Below are 18,572 nucleotides of genomic sequence, written 5' to 3'. Positions count from 1 at the left end.
TAATTGTGAAGGAGCATATCCTATATACCGCAAGTGGAAATTCTCATTTCCCATAACAATTCATAATGACAAACAAAACATTACAAGTCCTTTCCAAATCGTGGAAAGATTCACGGAATCAACAGAATTATCATAATGCAATTTAAATAATTTACTGGAAGCAAACATTTACCTCAATTCAGTTTCACCCAAACAATTGAATCAGTTGTTCTTTGCTTTGGCTCAATCCAGTAATTCTTCTCAAAACTATCACCACCATTAATCCAGTTCAATCAACACCCAAACCTTCCTCAATACCTTAAATCCTTAAAAACCCTAACTCTTAAATATAATCAATCTCCAGTGCTAGCACAACTCATCTTCAATCAAAACTCTAATTCACGACAAACCCTAACTCGTCAATTTATCTTCAAACAACTCCCAAACATCGATCAATTAACAACCCTTTTGTTCTCCAACAAACAACATCACAATTTACTGACCAATTTCATACAGCTTAAAAATTAAATTCTGAAACCCTAATTCTTCAATCATTCTCTGCAAATCAAGAGTTAGATTCTAAATCTCCTCATCTTCTCTCTGTACAAAAAACCCATCACCAAGTACTTAATTTCATCCTCAATATCACCTAAATCTTTTATCGATTCCATCTCACAGAAACCCCTAGTTTCTCTTTCTCTAATTCACCTTTTCTTCTTCGGCATGAGCTTAATCGACAACAACCTCAGTTTCTTCAACATCTATACAACCCCATCACTTATTCTCTTCAATCAATTCTCACTCTCATATCATAAATCTCTCACATACGAAGGACGGGACGAAAAAAAGAAATAGAAGAAAAACATAGAAATATAAATAAAAGAAGAAAGAAGAAGAGATAGGAGAAAACTGATATCTCTTCGATCGGTTTTTGTGATAAGACCCACTAGGACACGCACTTGATTTGATAATCTCAGTCACAACGTGTCTATGTAACGTCAATAGTGATTTTCCATGAAATGACGATTACCCTTCATACTCATCCTATGATTTCTTCTTCGTACGGTATCCGTAAGACACGTGCGAGTCGTCCATTTCACATAAATTTTCGAGATATATCCAGTGGTACTAGTTTCGTATCTAATTCGTTGTTAGATTAATTTTTATTAATTAACGTTCGTGTTAAATTAATCGAGTTATTATCGGCTAATTCGACACTTGACCGGTCTAATAACGTTGACAAACTTGCGGGTCTTTACAAAACCGATCTTAAGTAATCACCTGTGGTATGATCTTATTTTGTATATCTGACCAATTAAAAGGAAAGGGGGAACCGATCTTTGTAAGGGGTGCATTACATCAAAGGGAACCGATCCTTTATGGGGTGCAACAAGGTTTATAGCAGAAAGGGGAACCGATCCTATGGACATGTGAAACACGTTTTTAGGCAAAGGGGAACCGATCCTATGGACATGTGCAACACATATAAGTTAGATACCATATATATGTGGGGAACCGATCCTAGTACCTAGTCAACCGAATTTTTGGAAAGCTAGTGTGACTATGCACAGTACTCACATGGAGGTAGAACCGAAACTTGTTTTGGTAGAACCATAAACCCATGATTGTGATTGAATGTTGGTTTGATCAATCACATAGTTCTTTAAAGTCAGATACCAATTCTAAACTTGTTTGGAAGTGTGAAAAATCGCTTTCAAGGTTGTAAGTGTGAAAGAGAACTTACAAAGTTAAGATGTCGACAAACTTTGAACACGTGCTGTGAATGTTTATTTCTTTAATTGTTCAAAGATATTCCTTAACGGCTAAGGGAAGAGAATCCCAGGATCGAAACATAAGTAAGTTAAGAATCTTTTAATTAAGGTTATTAATTTCATTTTGTAGGGAAATTACAGAATTAGTAATGTGCATTTACTAATTAGATTTTCCGAGAAATTTCGATCGTAATTTACAGTTAATTTCCAGGAATTATGGCAACTGAATTTGTGCTTTAATGAATATCTTGAGAATATTTTTGGTTTTGGAAATTCTTTGGTGTCCAGACTTCCTTGTCTATAAATACTCGAAGTTTGCCTTTCTAGCAAACTAATCCTTCATAACAACATATTTACTCTTTTGTTGTTGTTACCTATTCGTAGAGGAGAGTAACCTAATTAGGAGAAATCTCTTACGGCCGCTCAGTTTAAAGTCTTCTTTGGGATTGAGAAGTTCTAGCGCGACCCGTTGGTGGGAAACTAGATAATTGCGATTTATCTTTTGTTTTCGATTGATTTGATTGACTAACGGCGGTTGAAATCTGATTGCACCTAGTTTGTTTATTCTTGAGAATCTTCTCTTCTGATATAAGATTCACTCAAACTAGTTCAGAGTTTCGACATGGATCCTTAGACTGTTGTTATTTCTAAAGACGATCTTGTGATAATCCATTGTTAACAGACTCCGTTTTGTGCGTGATTGATCACAAGAGATTCAAGTGGTTGTGTATAGGTGTTTATTGAAGATTTAAGAAGATTTGAAGACAAAGAAGATATTGAAGATCTGACTTGGGTTTTATAATCTTCGGTGTGCACAATACTTGTTTCGGTAAAAGATGATCCAATTAATAATCGGTTTATCCTTGTGGTAGATTGGATTGACTAATTGAGTAGATCGGCATCAACACAGTTCTTTGGATTAAAGGTGTTGTTGGCTTAATCTTAATCGAATACCTTTGGGTGATTGAACATAAGATAGATCTAAGGACCTGAAGAAGGAGTTTATGTTGAGATAAACGGAAGATCCTTTGTCCTACTTATATCACTTGGTTGAATAGAGTTGATACCAAACAGATTTTTTGTTCCTTTACTGTTTGGAATACGGACCAAAGGAATTGTTCCAAGTACGTGACTTATTTATAAGTTGGAGGCGTGGGAATACAGAAGGAACTAGGTGAACTATAGGGTTAGTTACTTGGTCTCAACTATACGAAGTTAGTGTAATTTTGTGTAGCGGCTTATTCCTGAGAGTATTCAATTCTGGACTAGGTCCCGGGGTTTTTCTGCATTTGCGGTTTCCTCATTAACAAAATCTTGTTGTGTCATTTACTTTTATTTTCCGCATTATAATTATTTTATTATAATTAAAGTAGATTACACAAACTTTAATTCCTATTTACTTGATAAGTAATCCTATTGTGTTTGGCTAATTCCGAACCTTTGTATCAAGTAAACATACTTCGTTGTTGTATTGTCTCGATCTCGTATCCATAGACGATCATACGAAGTGTGAACCGATTAGTTGTATTGTCTCGACTCAGTCCATAGACAATCACTTTCGGATAAAGGACTTATAGGTAGGAAAAGTTTTAGCTTGAGCTATAGTTGGGTACCCTCGCCTTTTCAATTGGTATCAGAGACGACAAACACTAAAAGATCTAACAATCTATGTTTGGTGCGATCCAACCTATAAGAATGAATCCAAATGATGATTCAGTTAACGTAAGACAAGATAATGAGAGTAAGATCTCAAGGAAAACCAGTGGAAATTGGTCCCGAACGTCTTTTCGAAAATCAAATAAAAAAATCTATGACTAATAATTTGATTACGAATCAGGTTCTTGATCAAAAAGGGGTGAGTTCGAAACTCAAGAAACATGGTTTGGACTCATCTCCAATTCATTGTGAGAAATCTTCTGAAAAGAGATTCAATTCACTTGTTAGACCGAGTTATGAATTTGCTAAAATGATGGAAAGCTTTTTCAAACATATTGAAAAAAATTCAGAAAAGGGTAAATCCATTGACAGTCTAGATGATGTCCTCGAACTTATTGTTCAAATGAATGTAAGAATATGTGAAGGAAGCGAGAAACACTTAGTCTTCAAAATAATCTGATAGATTATGAGGAACAAAAAATGGCTTTATGCAATGAAGTTCATCAACAGACTATGGAGTGTGAAAATCTTACTCATTCGATGGAACACTCACAGATAAGGAATAAGGTCCTTATTGAGAAACTTCTTACTGAAACATGTCAAGAGGTATATCTGAAAAAGCGTTTAGAAAAACATTTCCAACAAGGGATGAAAACTTTAAGAGGACATATTGAACGTCTTGAACAAGAGACGTCAGCAAACTGTCGACTGGCAGATCTAGACAAAACGGGTTCAAGTTCAAGAAACATACCATCCTGGGCACAAGATGTGATTAAGGATATTGTATCTCGCAATTTCCTTAACAAAGAGGTTGGGTTCAGAACCCACGAAGAAGAACATGATTGTGTTCAAAAGGGAGAAATATCTCCTCATGAAGTGTATGATGAGGATTATTCTCATCCCAGTGCTTAACCGCATTGGAGTGTGCATCCTTACCTTGCCCAATCCTCAGATGTAAGGAAGAACACATACCCGGGAAACTGGTATCCAACTAATATCTCTTATTCAATATAGAGAGATTACATAATTAACCTTAAGGATTTGTTATTCATCTTTATGCGTAGAAAGGTTGTCTTACAATAACTTGTGTAAAAAGGATAAGCTAGTATCTATTGATACTGATTTTGGATATAATCTCTTTGAAAAATATTGTGTTGCTGTAACATATTAGATGCGAAAATCTTTTTTCAAATCTTGTCAGAACTATTTATTTAAGGCTGATATCTATGTTTGGAATGTGTTAAAGGTATTCCTTGTATTAGTACTCAAAGTGTCAGAGAACTTATACAAAAGGATGTACTCTCAAACCAGATCTCAAACACATCTTATGAAATCCTTGAGTGGAATGACTTCTAAGTAAAATTTACATCTTGATAATGCCTTCAAGAAATATGGTTGTGAAAACATCTGATGGTTTTTCAAATAGTGATTGTAGTTGTAGTGGTAAAAGGGGTTCTTTTCGAACTTGTGAAGGTAACTTTTTTTTTTTAATAAAAATAAAGCAAATTAATTTTCAAAGAGTGATGTCAAGATTTAAAATGGACTAAGGCTCCGGATTCACTATTACTTCAAGTTGATTGGTTACAAAAATATTTCATAATTATTATCTAGCTCTTTTTCCATTAAATCACTTCTTAATCTATAAGGTGTCCAAATATTAAATTGTAATCCTTAAGCATGATTTATCAAAGAATTAATTCTAAGCATAAAACATCAAACTGATTCACAACTAATTAAGAAAACCATTTTTATCTCTTTTTTTATTGATCCAAGTGAATTAAATAAAATAAATAATTAAGAATTTATAAAAAGAATTTACCAATCAAACATGAGTGAATAGATCCTCCATTGCCTCAATCACCAAGAATTTAGCTGCTCATCATGTTGGAAAACCTCTCAAAATATTTCATTGATGCTCAAAAGTGTTTTACAATGAAGAGAAAGACAAGCAAATGATGTAAAACAGAATTTTGCGACCCACAGAAGGCGTCCAGAATCAACGACAAAGCTGAAGTGCTGTTGTCGTTGAAGAACTACGACCCACAAGTGACAGTCGATGTCACTGTTGATAAACGACGGCCTTGGAGAGTCTGTTCTTCACGTTCTTCCTCCTCGCAGCAGCATCAACAACAATCAATGGTATCTTCCTTGTTTCGGCTCTGAACTCTCTCCTCTTTCTTTCTAAACTTTTCTCTGACTTGAAACCACTCTTATATATCCCACAGACCCCAAATATCTCGTATAAATTCCGAATTTTTCTTTTCTTTTTCTTCTCTGCGCTGTTGAGAGAATAATCGCTTCTGTTGAGCTTCTTCACGTGCTGTTAGCTATAAAATAGCTACCAAACTCTTCCCTAGACTTGAATAAGACCATGTACATGTTAATCCAGCGTCAAAGTCCTCCAGAAATCTCTCAAAAATCTTTGAAAGTGCACAACAGGACACGTCTCTCTGTTTTAACTTTGATTGCTTCTCCCGGATATTCTAGCCCAATTAAGCCCATGAAATCATCCATACTAGAATTCTACATCCATATCACGTCCATCCCAATCAATTTCCGGTGTTTAATCTCCCTAAAACAGCTCCAACAATCGGATCAAAATTCAACAGCGATATGCATGGCCTTTCCCGCCAAAAACCAGTATTTGAAATTTGAAGAAGACCTCCCCCATCCAGTTCTGGTGTCCCTTTAGCAGCTGCCTGGAAATGGGTCACCCCTTAGTAATTAGGTTACCCCTTATCCAAAGTGAGAGTCCGTATAATAATTTTCTCCCACGAGCGCAAAAACCACTTTTTTAGCCAATTTCGCCGCAAAAGCTAATTTCTCCGGAAATACCTACAGGGACATAAAAAGCCATAATAAGTACAAAAAATGGGTACTAACACAATATACAATTGGGCTATATTAGACACATAAATGCGTCTATCAAATACCCCCAAACTTATTATTTGCTAGTCCTCGAGCAAATCTAATCTAAAAAAAAAAAAAAATGACTACACTTAGCACGTGCAGTAAGTCGTTAAACCACTAGGTGGCCCTAGTGGCGGAGTGTTGTCTCCGGGGGGTTTACCAGAGGTGTACCCACAAAACCTTAATACTCCAGACCCTAGCTATCTACAACGAACCTTGGAAGGCACTAAAGAATCTCCTTGGTTGGCATACTTATTGACTACAGGAAGAAGTACCCTGATGCGAAATTCCAATTGCTGTACACGAGTTTGCACTCAAGCATACTTAAATTCATACAAAGTGACAGAGCTCTACTCAGATAGTTGCACTATGGACATCATATTCGGAGTCAAACTAATCACATGGAAAGATTAAGAGATGGATATAGAAAAACATAGATGGTTTTGATGTTTACTAAGTGAACGGCGTTTCCCATATCTGTCTGAAGGCCTCCGCCAAAATGAACCTATCCTAATGGATTGAGATACTAGTCTGACATATACAAGGGTACCAGTGGTCGATAACCTAACTCTAGGTCAACACAACTAGCATATACAAGGGTACCATTGGTCGACTTTATTGAATTTATTCCTTTTGGTCAAATGGTCTGGTCTCAATTTATTTTTCTTTTTTCTTTTTCTGTTTTTTTTTTTTTTTTTGGTAACTCATTTTTTTTTTCATCTTTTTTTTTTTCATCTTTTTCTTTTTCAACTTTTTTTTTTCATGGTATCTCAATCACTCTAATTCACCCTAGCATTGGTAACAACTTGAATCGTGGGCCCCACCTATCACTTAGAGAAACATAGTTTAAAAACAAAATAAAATAAAAATAGAAGTGAAAAGGACTCAACGAGATATGGTGAAACTATCATGTTATTTCTAACACCTGAGCTCTGTGCTTTTATGAATAGACTCTTTAGATGTTTCCATCTAATCAGATTGGTTCCTCAAACTCCTACAATCAAAATGCTTCCATCCACTTAGATTAGTTAGTGCAATCCTCAATAGGCATAAATTTCTAGGCTCTGGAGTTTATTTATTGCAACTAAAAGCTAACAAAAAGTTTCTTCCCCACCCCCAAACTTAAATCTTACATTGTCCTCAATGTTCTAAGATAAATAAAAGCATGAACAAGGAGAAACTATTACCACTGGAGGGAAAAGAAATAAGGAAGGATATTACCGTATCACATGAACGCGGGAGCCTCCCAGTAAATGCTAAATTTATAGTCATTAGCTAGACATCAAATACCTCAAAAAGAATTTTCACCTTCCAAAGTCGTATACCAATAGTCGAAATAATTGTGGGTCCATAAGACCAAATAGAACTGCCACAAATAGGAGACAAATGCTCAAGATCAGAAAAATGAGCAGATAGAGCACAACCTGATCTAAAGTTTCTCGCAAGACAACTGGATTTATCTGAGGTGCCCACTTGGGCTTCATATGAGTGTCTCGGCAAACAGATTCATCCGAAAAACGGGTCTCTAACATATGGATTTTCTCCTGGACATTATCAGGCGGATCAGGTTGTGGAGTCTGAATACACTCAAGCGATACCTCAGATGCACTAGGCTTGAGTCCCAAGTTAGGGACTTCTATTGGGGATAATTGACAATCTCTACCCCCAAACTTAGAATTTTGGGTGCCTCTACAATGACTAGTCACAATGTTCCTAATTTCTAGACCATCGGGTTCTTGAAAAAGGTCAATTGCTTTCTCTAAGTCATAATCAGGTGGTTCATCCTCAGCTTGCTTCATATCTTCTATGGTCCACTCTAAGGCTTCCTTATTTTCTTGAAGCACGGTCTCTGGACTACTTTCCTGATCACTATCCAAATCGGAGGCTATAATCACAGGGAAAGACTCGGGTGGGCCTAAAAATGTATATTAGACTCCAACTCAGGAGGCTCTTTTAAATAAGGTATTAAGATAGACTCAGAAGCTAGTAATGGTTCGAACCTATCTTTCCATATATCAATATCTAACATAGGAACAGAATCCAACAGAGCATTTACTTGTTCAATGTTACTATCATCGTCGAAATCCAGGCTAAAATGGGATAAACAACTCTCCAATGTATTTCCGATACGATGTTTGGTAATGACTCCTGAACTAAGGTTCCTATCATGTTCACCTCTTCATATACATGTGCTATCTAGCTCAGAATGTAGCTTTACATTAAAAATATTCAGCTCAATAGTCATATTACCAAAAGATAGATTCATAATACCATTTCGACAGTTTATGATCGCATTAGACGTAGCTAAGAATGGGCGACCTAAAATCACAGGTATTTGGTTCTCTGGGTCGGGGACAGGTTGGGTATCTAGGACCACGAAATCCACTGGATAAATAAACTTGTCGACCTCAATAAGAACATCCTCGATCACACCACGAGGGATTTTAACGGACCTATCAGCTAACTGGAGTGTTATCTGGGTAGGTTTCATCTCACCAAGTCCTAGCTTAAGGTACACATGGTATGGCAGTAAGTTCACACTGGCTCCTAAGTCAAGCAACGCTTTCTCAACACGGTACTTACCTATTGTACAAGAAATGGTAGGGGACCCTGGGTCTTTATACTTAGGAGTAGTGGTATTCTGAATAATAGAACTCACATGACTAGCTATGAAGGCTTTCTTCTGGACACTGAGCTTACGCTTTCGCGTACACAAGTCCTTAAGGAACTTGGCATAAGAGGGAATCTGCCTAATTGCATCTAATAATGGAAGGTTGATATTAACCTGCTTAAAAACCTCCAATATATCATTAAAGTTGGACTCCCTCTTAGTCGGAACTAGCAGCTGTGGGAATGGGGCTCTGGGAACAAAGCCGGGCTCAACAGGACCCTCATTGGTCTCCTTGGAGACTCTATCAGTCTCCTCATTTTCTGGCTCAGCAGGGTGAACTACAGCATGTTCACTATCAGGCATGGCAACCTTGTTGTCAACTTTCTTTCCACTCCTAAGGGTTGTGACAGCATTCACATGATTGTACGATTTCTCTCCTTTTGGGTTGGGATCAGTACGACTAGGGAACCTTCCATCTTCTCTCTCACTTATGAACTTAGCTATTTGTCCTACTTGAAGTTCTAATTTGGCAAGACTCTGGGAATTATTCTTCAATTCTTGCCTAGTTTCTTGTTGAAAGCTCATGTGGTTCTTTGTTAGCATTTCATGGTTATTTGCTAACATAGTGAGAGTATCCTCTAAGGTAGAGATCTTTTTCTCGGAAGTGTTGAAACTGGGTTTGACCTGAAGAGTTCTTAAAACCAAAACCTGGGGGAGGCTGAGAATTGCTAGACTGGCCTTGACTCTGGCCCTTAGACCAAGAGAAATTAGGATGGTTTCTCCAACCAGGGTTGTAGGTTTCTGAGTATGGGTCAAACTTCTGACGGTTCTCAAACCTAGCATTGTTATAGACAGCATGGGCTTGCTCTTCACTAACCTGACCTTCCCAAAATGAATTATCGGGCTCTATTCCACAACTAGAGACTTGAGAGGCTCTATTAGGTTCAACAAGGGACCTATTTTTAGACTGACCCATTTCTAAAGCTTCTAACCTTCTGGACAAAGCAGCAAACTTAGCATCTGACGCAAAACTCGTATCTACCATATTGGTGCTACTTCTATTGACCAAGAGTCTTTTAGGGGGTTCAACACAAGATTCCCACTGTTGGGATTTTTCAGCGATAGCTCCTAAGAAGGTAAAAGCATCATCAGCATTTTTACTAGTGAACTCACCAGCGCACATAGATTCAACCATGGCTTTGGTCGAATAGTCTAAACCATCATAAATAATCTGTACAAGTTTCATATTATCAAATCCATGGTGAGGACACTGAGATAGGAGATCATTGAATCGCTCTAAAAACCTATAAAGAGACTCTCCCTCTTGTTGCACACTAGCACTAATTTTCTGCCTAACAGCTGCAGTTTTATGCTTAGGGTAGAATTTCATATAGAAGGCAGCGATAAGTTCCTGCCATGTTTCTATGGATTCAGACGGTAGGTTGTTAAGCCAGGTCTTGGCTTTGTCTCTCAAGAAAAGGGAAACATCTTAAGTTTCAAGACTTCATCGGTAAGGTCCTTTATCCTAATTGTCCCACAGATTTCCTCAAAGTCCCTAATAAAAATAAGGGTTCTCATCATCTTTTCCTAAGAATATAGGGATCATTGAAGAATACTAGGTTTTATCTCAAAATTAGCCGTAGTGGCTGGCAATTTAATGCATGAAGCTCGGTTGGTCCTAGTTGGGAACATGTAATCTTTCAAAGTTGCCATCGCTGGCACAACAGAAGTACTAGGGGTATCCTCACAAAGAGACAGATTCTCAAAACAGAAGTTTCCAAAAACAGGGCTCTCAAAGAAGATCTTCGAGCTCCCTGCTTAAATCAGAAGAACTACTAGGTTTTTCGCTAATCAATCGACCTAGAGTATCTCTTTTCCAAGCCCTAACAAAATCGGGCATACACTAAAAAGAATTCAAAAAGAAATAAAAATCCTAACAGAAGGTTCTAGCAATCACACAGCAGGCTGACTCGACTTTACCACAGCAAACCTAAAGATTTCTAGCAAACAACAAGCATGATGGCTCCACTTAGATTGTTTCTAGACCAGCTTCTAATCCTTCGAAAGGGAATTCGTTACAATTTGAGCAAACCCCTCTGGAATCAATCCGAGTTAAAGCAAGTTGAATCGAGGCGAGGGAAGCTCAGTGGATTTGATACCCAAAACCTCACCGATCCAATGCGGCGCAGTCACGCATTCAACTCGCAGAAACCGTCAAGAACTTCGAGGTGTGCTTAAAAGAGTAACCAATATTTTTCGAATGATTGTCCTGTTAAGCTCGATACCCTATAGGTCTCTTTCTAGTCCAAATTTTAGGCTTAGGTTCGCTTTAGGTTTCGTTTTCCTAAGGCGGGCAAGAAGGGAGCGGTGATGAAATCCGAACCCTTATCTTATATGGTCCAGTCCTTGCCCTTTACTAGGAATTTAAAAACAGTCCATATTCAAGTCCTCAGCATATATTCACCTTAAGGAGTCCAGTAACCCGCTTGCAGGAGATTCGCGGGTGTTTAGAATTTTACCTCCCGTACCAGACGGGCGAAGAACCGCTGAAGTCGACTCGGGCCACGACTCCTATGCCGTGTGCGAACCCGAGGGGCCGAGACGATTGTAATCGTCGTCCTTCCCTGCAAACAGTTTATATTTAATACCCTTCCGTAGGGTTTAAAAATAAAAAAATAAAAATGTCCAAAGTCAAGTCCAAAAAAAAAAAAAAAAAAGAAAGTCTAAAAAAAAAAAAAAAAAAAAAAAATCTCTCTCTTTTTTTTTCTCTCTTTTACAAAATAAAGAAAATCTTCTTCTTTCGCTCCTTTAGCTTTGCTTTTCGCTCCCAAACTTTAAGTAAATCACCACAAGCTTTGGCAAAATTGCTTTCGCTCCAACTTCAAAAATCTGCAAGGAAACAAAAAAACCAAAAACGTAAAGAAGAACAAAATAATAATAATAAAAAAAAAATCTAAAAAAAATGCTACTAAACACAAATCCGCGTCGGCGGCGCCAAAAATTTGATGGTTTCAAATAGTGATTGTAGTTGTAGTGGTAAAAGGGGTTCTTTTCGAACTTGTGAAGGTAACTTTTTTTTTTAATAAAAATAAAGCAAATTAATTTTCAAAGAGTGATGTCAAGATTTAAAATGGACTAAGGCTCCGGATTCACTATTACTTCAAGTTGATTGGTTACAAAAATATTTCATAATTATTATCTAGCTCTTTTTCCATTAAATCACTTCTTAATCTATAAGGTGTCCAAATATTAAATTGTAATCCTTAAGCATGATTTATCAAAGAATTAATTCTAAGCATAAAACATCAAACTGATTCACAACTAATTAAGAAAACCATTTTTATCTCTTTTTTTATTGATCCAAGTGAATTAAATAAAATAAATAATTAAGAATTTATAAAAAGAATTTACCAATCAAACATGAGTGAATAGATCCTCCATTGCCTCAATCACCAAGAATTTAGCTGCTCATCATGTTGGAAAACCTCTCAAAATATTTCATTGATGCTCAAAAGTGTTTTACAATGAAGAGAAAGACAAGCAAATGATGTAAAACAGAATTTTGCGACCCACAGAAGGCGTCCAGAATCAACGACAAAGCTGAAGTGCTGTTGTCGTTGAAGAACTACGACCCACAAGTGACAGTCGATGTCACTGTTGATAAACGACGGCCTTGGAAGTCTGTTCTTCACGTTCTTCCTCCTCGCAGCAGCAGCAGCAACAATCAATGGTATCTTCCTTGTTTCGGCTCTGAACTCTCTCCTCTTCTTTCTAAACTTTTCTCTGACTTGAAACCACTCTTATATATCCCACAGACCCCAAATATCTCGTATAAATTCCGACTTTTTCTTTTCTTTTCTTCTCTGCGCTGTTGAGAGAATAATCGCTTCTGTTGAGCTTCTTCACGTGCTGTTAGCTATAAAATAGCTACCAAACTCTTCCCTAGACTTGAATAAGACCATGTACATGTTAATCCAGCGTCAAAGTCCTCCAGAAATCTCTCAAAAATCTTTGAAAGTGCACAACAGGACACGTCTCTCTGTTTTAACTTTGATTGCTTCTCCCGGATATTCTAGCCCAATTAAGCCCATGAAATCATCCATACTAGAATTCTACATCCATATCACGTACATCCCAATCAATTTCCGGTGTTTAATCTCCCTAAAACAGCTCCAACAATCGGATCAAAATTCAACAGCGATATGCATGGCCTTTCCCGCCAAAAACCAGTATTTGAAATTTGAAGAAGACCTCCCCCATCCAGTTCTGGTGTCCCTTTAGCAGCTGCCTGGAAATGGGTCACCCCTTAGTAATTAGGTTACCCCTTATCCAAAGTGAGAGTCCGTATAGTAATTTTCTCCCACGAGCGCAAAAACCACTTTTTTTAGCCAATTTCGCCGCAAAAGCTAATTTCTCCGGAAATACCTACAGGGACATAAAAAGCCATAATAAGTACAAAAAATGGGTACTAACACAATATACAATTGGGCTATATTAGACACATAAATGCGTCTATCAACATCGATAATGAAAAAGATGATATGACTCATCTTCTTGTCCAAAACAGTTTGGATGTTAAGGTTGATATTATCAATCTTCGACAAGTCCTCCTCAGTACCATCGAAACTCATCATAGACATGCAACATTACTAAGAACTGTTATCCATAACCAAATGAAGCTGATTAAACTTGGAATCGGTAATAGGGAGTATGCTAGGAATATTAATCGAAAGGTTAATGCTTTAGCCTGAAAACATAACCAAGGTACTGTGTGCAGAATCCGAGATATCAGTCGAGATGCTGTTGATGAAGATCCTGAAAAATTTGAGGAAATTGAGGATGACCTTTGAAAAACTCTTGTCAGAAGGTCATTAGAGATTAAGTTATTTGCTGTAATACTTAATCTAGTTTAATAGACATCAATTTGTGATTTCTTTCATTGATTGTATTGGTCTATTATGAATAAAACTATTATGAATAAAATTATTTGATTAGTAATTTTTCTTGTGATAGTTTTCGGTTTACATAGCCTGTGCTTAATTGCTTTTATCTTATTGCTATGTATGTTTATGGGATGTTTGATTTCGGTTTTACTACCTTAATATTCGATCTCATATATTGTGAACCCTTATGGTTTGGGTAACTTTTTGATTTAGCGGGATTAAGTTCTAACCCTAGTAGGTAGGCTTTATCAAAGGATCATGAGGGGTTCTGATAGAAACAATATGTGAAAAAGTCACAATATGTTGAATCGGTTTTGGTTTAGCATAAAAGCATATGTGTTTCGACGGTTTTCAACTTTTGCTTGTAACTGTTAAAACCGGTTTTCAAACTTTCTTTGGTAAAGGTTGAGGGGTGTTGTTATTCTTTTGTTTATGTATAAGGATGACAATGTGGTGATATTTTGATATCAATTCTCCCTTGACGAAGATGCTATCATATTGGAGAAGTGGATGCGAAATTTGAGGTAACAATCTTGTTAGTTAATTGTTTTCCTGTTTAAGAAAAGCCTGAGTTTATATTATATATATTTGTTGCTTTTGCTTAACAAAATTTCGGTTCAATTGATATTTGTTCAATGATGTGTGTGTGGATGTGTGTTTCAATTGGTTCTGGTTAAGAAAAACTATTGTTATCTTACTTTATTATGTGGTATCAATTGTTTAGGCTTACAAAATTTCGGTACAATTGATGTGTGTGTGTGATTCAATTGGTTCCGGTTAAGAAAAACCATTGTTATCTTGATTTTGTATGGTATCAATTGTTTAGGCTTACAAAATTACGGTGCAATTGCGGTGCTTTTAATGTCTATGTTGTTTCAATTGCTTCCGGTTGAGGTGAATAATTACGCAAGTTGATTTATTTTGGTTTGTATGAATTATTTATGGCTTAACAAAATAATTTGTGTACGGGATGAGTTGTTTAGTCCAATTCGATTCCGGATAAGAAACTAAGTTAATTCTGATCTTAGTTTGTCTTATCAAAGTAAGGTTTCGGTTATTCAAGTCTAATCGAATGCCTAAACAAGGAATGCTAGTTAACTAACCTAGTACTTGCCTTGTTTAAAATTGAAAGGTCTAAGTTTATGGATAATTAGAACCTGATGAGAAAAACGGAGTTTATCTTTATTTTGGTCTTATCGAATTAAGTGGTAGTTTTTGAACAATCGGTTTAGCAAAGGGACTAATATGATTAGTTGTTTTTGGTTTGCTAAACTAAATTGGAAAAATTATTTCGGAAAATTGTTTCCTTGGTAACATATCAAAATAAGACTACTTGTAGTTTCGGTTTTGATATTGGTTATCAGAACGCGATGTGTGGAACCCTCGTGCCTAACTCTACAGGTTTGCAAGTCTATTAGATTTGTAAGATTCTTTTCGTGTTTTCCTTTAATTTTTCGTTTCTTTGTCATTTTTGTGACAAAAAGGGGGAGAAATATATGGAGTAAACAGGTGATGCTGGCATTGATTTTATATTGATTGGCATCACTAGGGAAAAGAACATTGGTACTTGATGTTTTATCTAACGAAAGAGTGAAAGCACAGACTAAGGGGTAGTAACATGTCATATAAATTGGTATAAAAAAGACGTGCTGATTATCTACCTATCTTACTTAGGGAGAGTATTAACTTTGTTATTACTCCCTCCGTCCCTATTATATAGGCGGAGTTTTGAAAATTTGTAGTCCCATTAGATAGGCGGATTTTCAATTCCAAGATGTGTTTTTCCATACATTACCCTTATTTATTATAGGTAGTTATCACCATAATTAAGTTAATGTTTCTAATGTTGGAAATTGTACAAAGGGAAAAACAGGAAAGAGGATGGATATGTATGAAATCAAAGTTTTTTCTTATTCTAAGAGAAACCCACTTCTCCGCCTATATATTAGGGACGGAGGGAGTATAATGTCAACAGCGGCATTTTCAAGGATTGAATGTAAGCAGTTTTACTGTGTTGTTGAATCGGGAATCAAGCGGATTATAATGAATTCTTGTAATTTGTTTATCCATATGATGTAAGAGTTTTGTCACTAAAATTGAAAAAGAGGGAGATTGTTAGAGCATTGCTCGGTTAAACCCACCAAGCGTTGGTATGTCAAGTTTGGTTGTCATATTTTAGTGAATCAAAACTCATGTTAAGAGTCGTTTGATTATGTACTAGAGTCAACTTCGTACAGGTTAGCTTGAAAGTATTAGGATATGAGACATTACAAGTATTGCGAAGTCTTGAAGACGTAAAGAAGCAAGGAGCAACAAAGACAACAATCATCCTTCCACTTGAGGTTAGTGATATTTGACTTGAACTGTTTCATTCCCTAACGTATCTTTCAAGTCAGGCATATTGAAAACATAACTGCGAAGCATATGCGAACTCTCGCTAGACATAGTATTAAGGAATACAATACGAGGTTTATTGCTTAACTATTAAACTTTGTATATAATACATCGCCATAATCATTTGAATGCTATTGTGATTATATATGGGTATGAGGTGAGGATTTCATCCTAGGGAACAATGTTTACATATGTGTTCTAAGGAAGTAAGTTCATAAACTTGTTTGTGGACCGAAAAGGAAATTCCTAGGGGGTTATTGGTTTTGTTATTCATTGCAAATCTTATGAACAACCAATATGTGTGATAGAGTATAACCGCTCATAACTTGTTGTGTTCTTGGTAGAACTATTCACAAAGGCCTGACTTATGTATTGGTATAACTTTTATTAGTAAAACCGATCTTAAGTAATCACCTGTGATACGATCGGATTTTGTATGTATGACCAATTAAAAGGAAAGGGGGAACCGATCCTTGTAAGGGGTGCAGTACATCAAATGGAACCGATCCTTGTATGGGGCGCAGGAAGGTTTATAGCAGAAAGAGGAACCGATCCTATGGACATGTGCAACACGTTTTTAGGCAAAGGGGAACCGATCCTATGAACATGTGCAACACATATAAGTTATATACCATATATATGTGGGGAACCGATCCTAGTACCTAGTCAACCGAATGTTTGGAAAGCTAGTGTGACTATGCACAATACTCACATGAAGGTAGAACCGAAACTTGTTTTGGTAGAACCGTAAACCCATGATTGTGATTGAATGTTGGTTTGATCAATCACATAGTTCTTGAAAGTCAGATGAACCAATTATAAACTTGTTTGGAAGTGTGGCAAATCGGTTTCAAGGTTGTAAGTGTGAAAGAGAACTTACAAAGTTAAGATGTCGACAAACTTTGAACACGTGTTGTGAATGTTTATTTCTTTAATTGTTCAAAGATATTCCTTAACGGCTAAGGGAAGAGAATCCCAGGATCGAAACATAAGTAAATTAAAAATATTTTAGTTAAGGTTATTAATTTCATTTTGTAGGAAAATTACAGAATTAGTAATGTGCATATACTAATTAGATTTTCCGAGAGATTTCGATTGTTATTTTTGGACAGAGCATTTCCAGGAATTATAGAAACCAAATTTGTGCTTTAATGAATATCTTAAGAATATTTTCGGTTTTGGAAATTCCTTTGCGTCCAAACTTCCTTGTCTATAAATACTCGAAGTTTTCCTTTCTAGGAAACTAATCCTTCGTAACAACATATTTGCTATTTTGTTGTTGTTACTGGTGTAGCCGCCTATTCAGAGAGGAGAGTAACCTAATTAGGCGAAATCTCTTACGGCCGCTCAGTTTAAAGTCTTCTTTGGGATTGAGAAGCTCTAGCGCGACCCGTTGGTGGGAAACTAGGTAATTGCGGTTTATCTTTTGTTTTCGATTGATTTGATTGACTAACGATGGTTGAAATCTGATTGCACCTAGTTTGTTTATTCTTGAGAATCTTCTCTTCTGATATAATATTCACTCAAACTAGTTCAGAGTTTCGACAGGAATCTTTAGACTGTTGTTAGTTCTAAAGACGATCTTGTGATAATCCATTGTTAACAGACTCCATTCTGTGCATCATTGATCACAAGAGATTCAAGTGATTGTGTGCAGGTGTTTATTGAATATTTAAGAAGATTTGAAGACAAAGAAGATATTGAAGATCTGATTTGGGTTTTATAATCTTTGGTGTGCACAATACTTGTTTCGGTAAAAGAGGATCCAATTAATAATTGGTTTATCCTTGTGGTAGATTGGATTGATTAATTGAGTAAATCGGCATCAACACAGTTCTTCGGATTAAAGTTGTTGTTGGCTTAATATTAATAGATTACCTTTGGGTGATTGAACATAAGATAGATTTAAGGACCTGACGAAGGAGTTTATGTTGAGATAAACGGAAGAGCCTTTGTCCGACTCATATCACTTGGTTGAATAGAGTTGATACCAAACAGATTTGTTGTTCCTTTACTGTTTGGACTATGAACCAAAGGAATCGTTCCAAGTACGTGACTTATTTATAAGTTGGAGGCGTGGGAATACAGAAGAAACTAGGTGAACTATAGGGTTAGTTACTTGGTCTCAATTATACGAAGTTAGTGTAATTTTGTGTAGCGGCTTAATCCTGAGAGTATTCAATTCTGGACTAGGTCCCGGAGTTTTTCTGCATTTGCGGTTTCCTCGTTAACAAAATCTTGTTGTGTCATTTACTTTTATTTTCCGCATTATAATTGTTTTATTATAATTAAAGTAAATTACACAAA

The sequence above is a fragment of the Papaver somniferum genome, unplaced genomic scaffold (genome assembly GCF_003573695.1).
Source record: "Papaver somniferum cultivar HN1 unplaced genomic scaffold, ASM357369v1 unplaced-scaffold_133, whole genome shotgun sequence".
In the NCBI taxonomy this organism is placed as follows: Eukaryota; Viridiplantae; Streptophyta; class Magnoliopsida; order Ranunculales; family Papaveraceae; genus Papaver; species Papaver somniferum.
The sequence above is the reverse complement of the archived record's forward strand: the minus strand, read 5'-3'. Positions refer to the sequence as shown.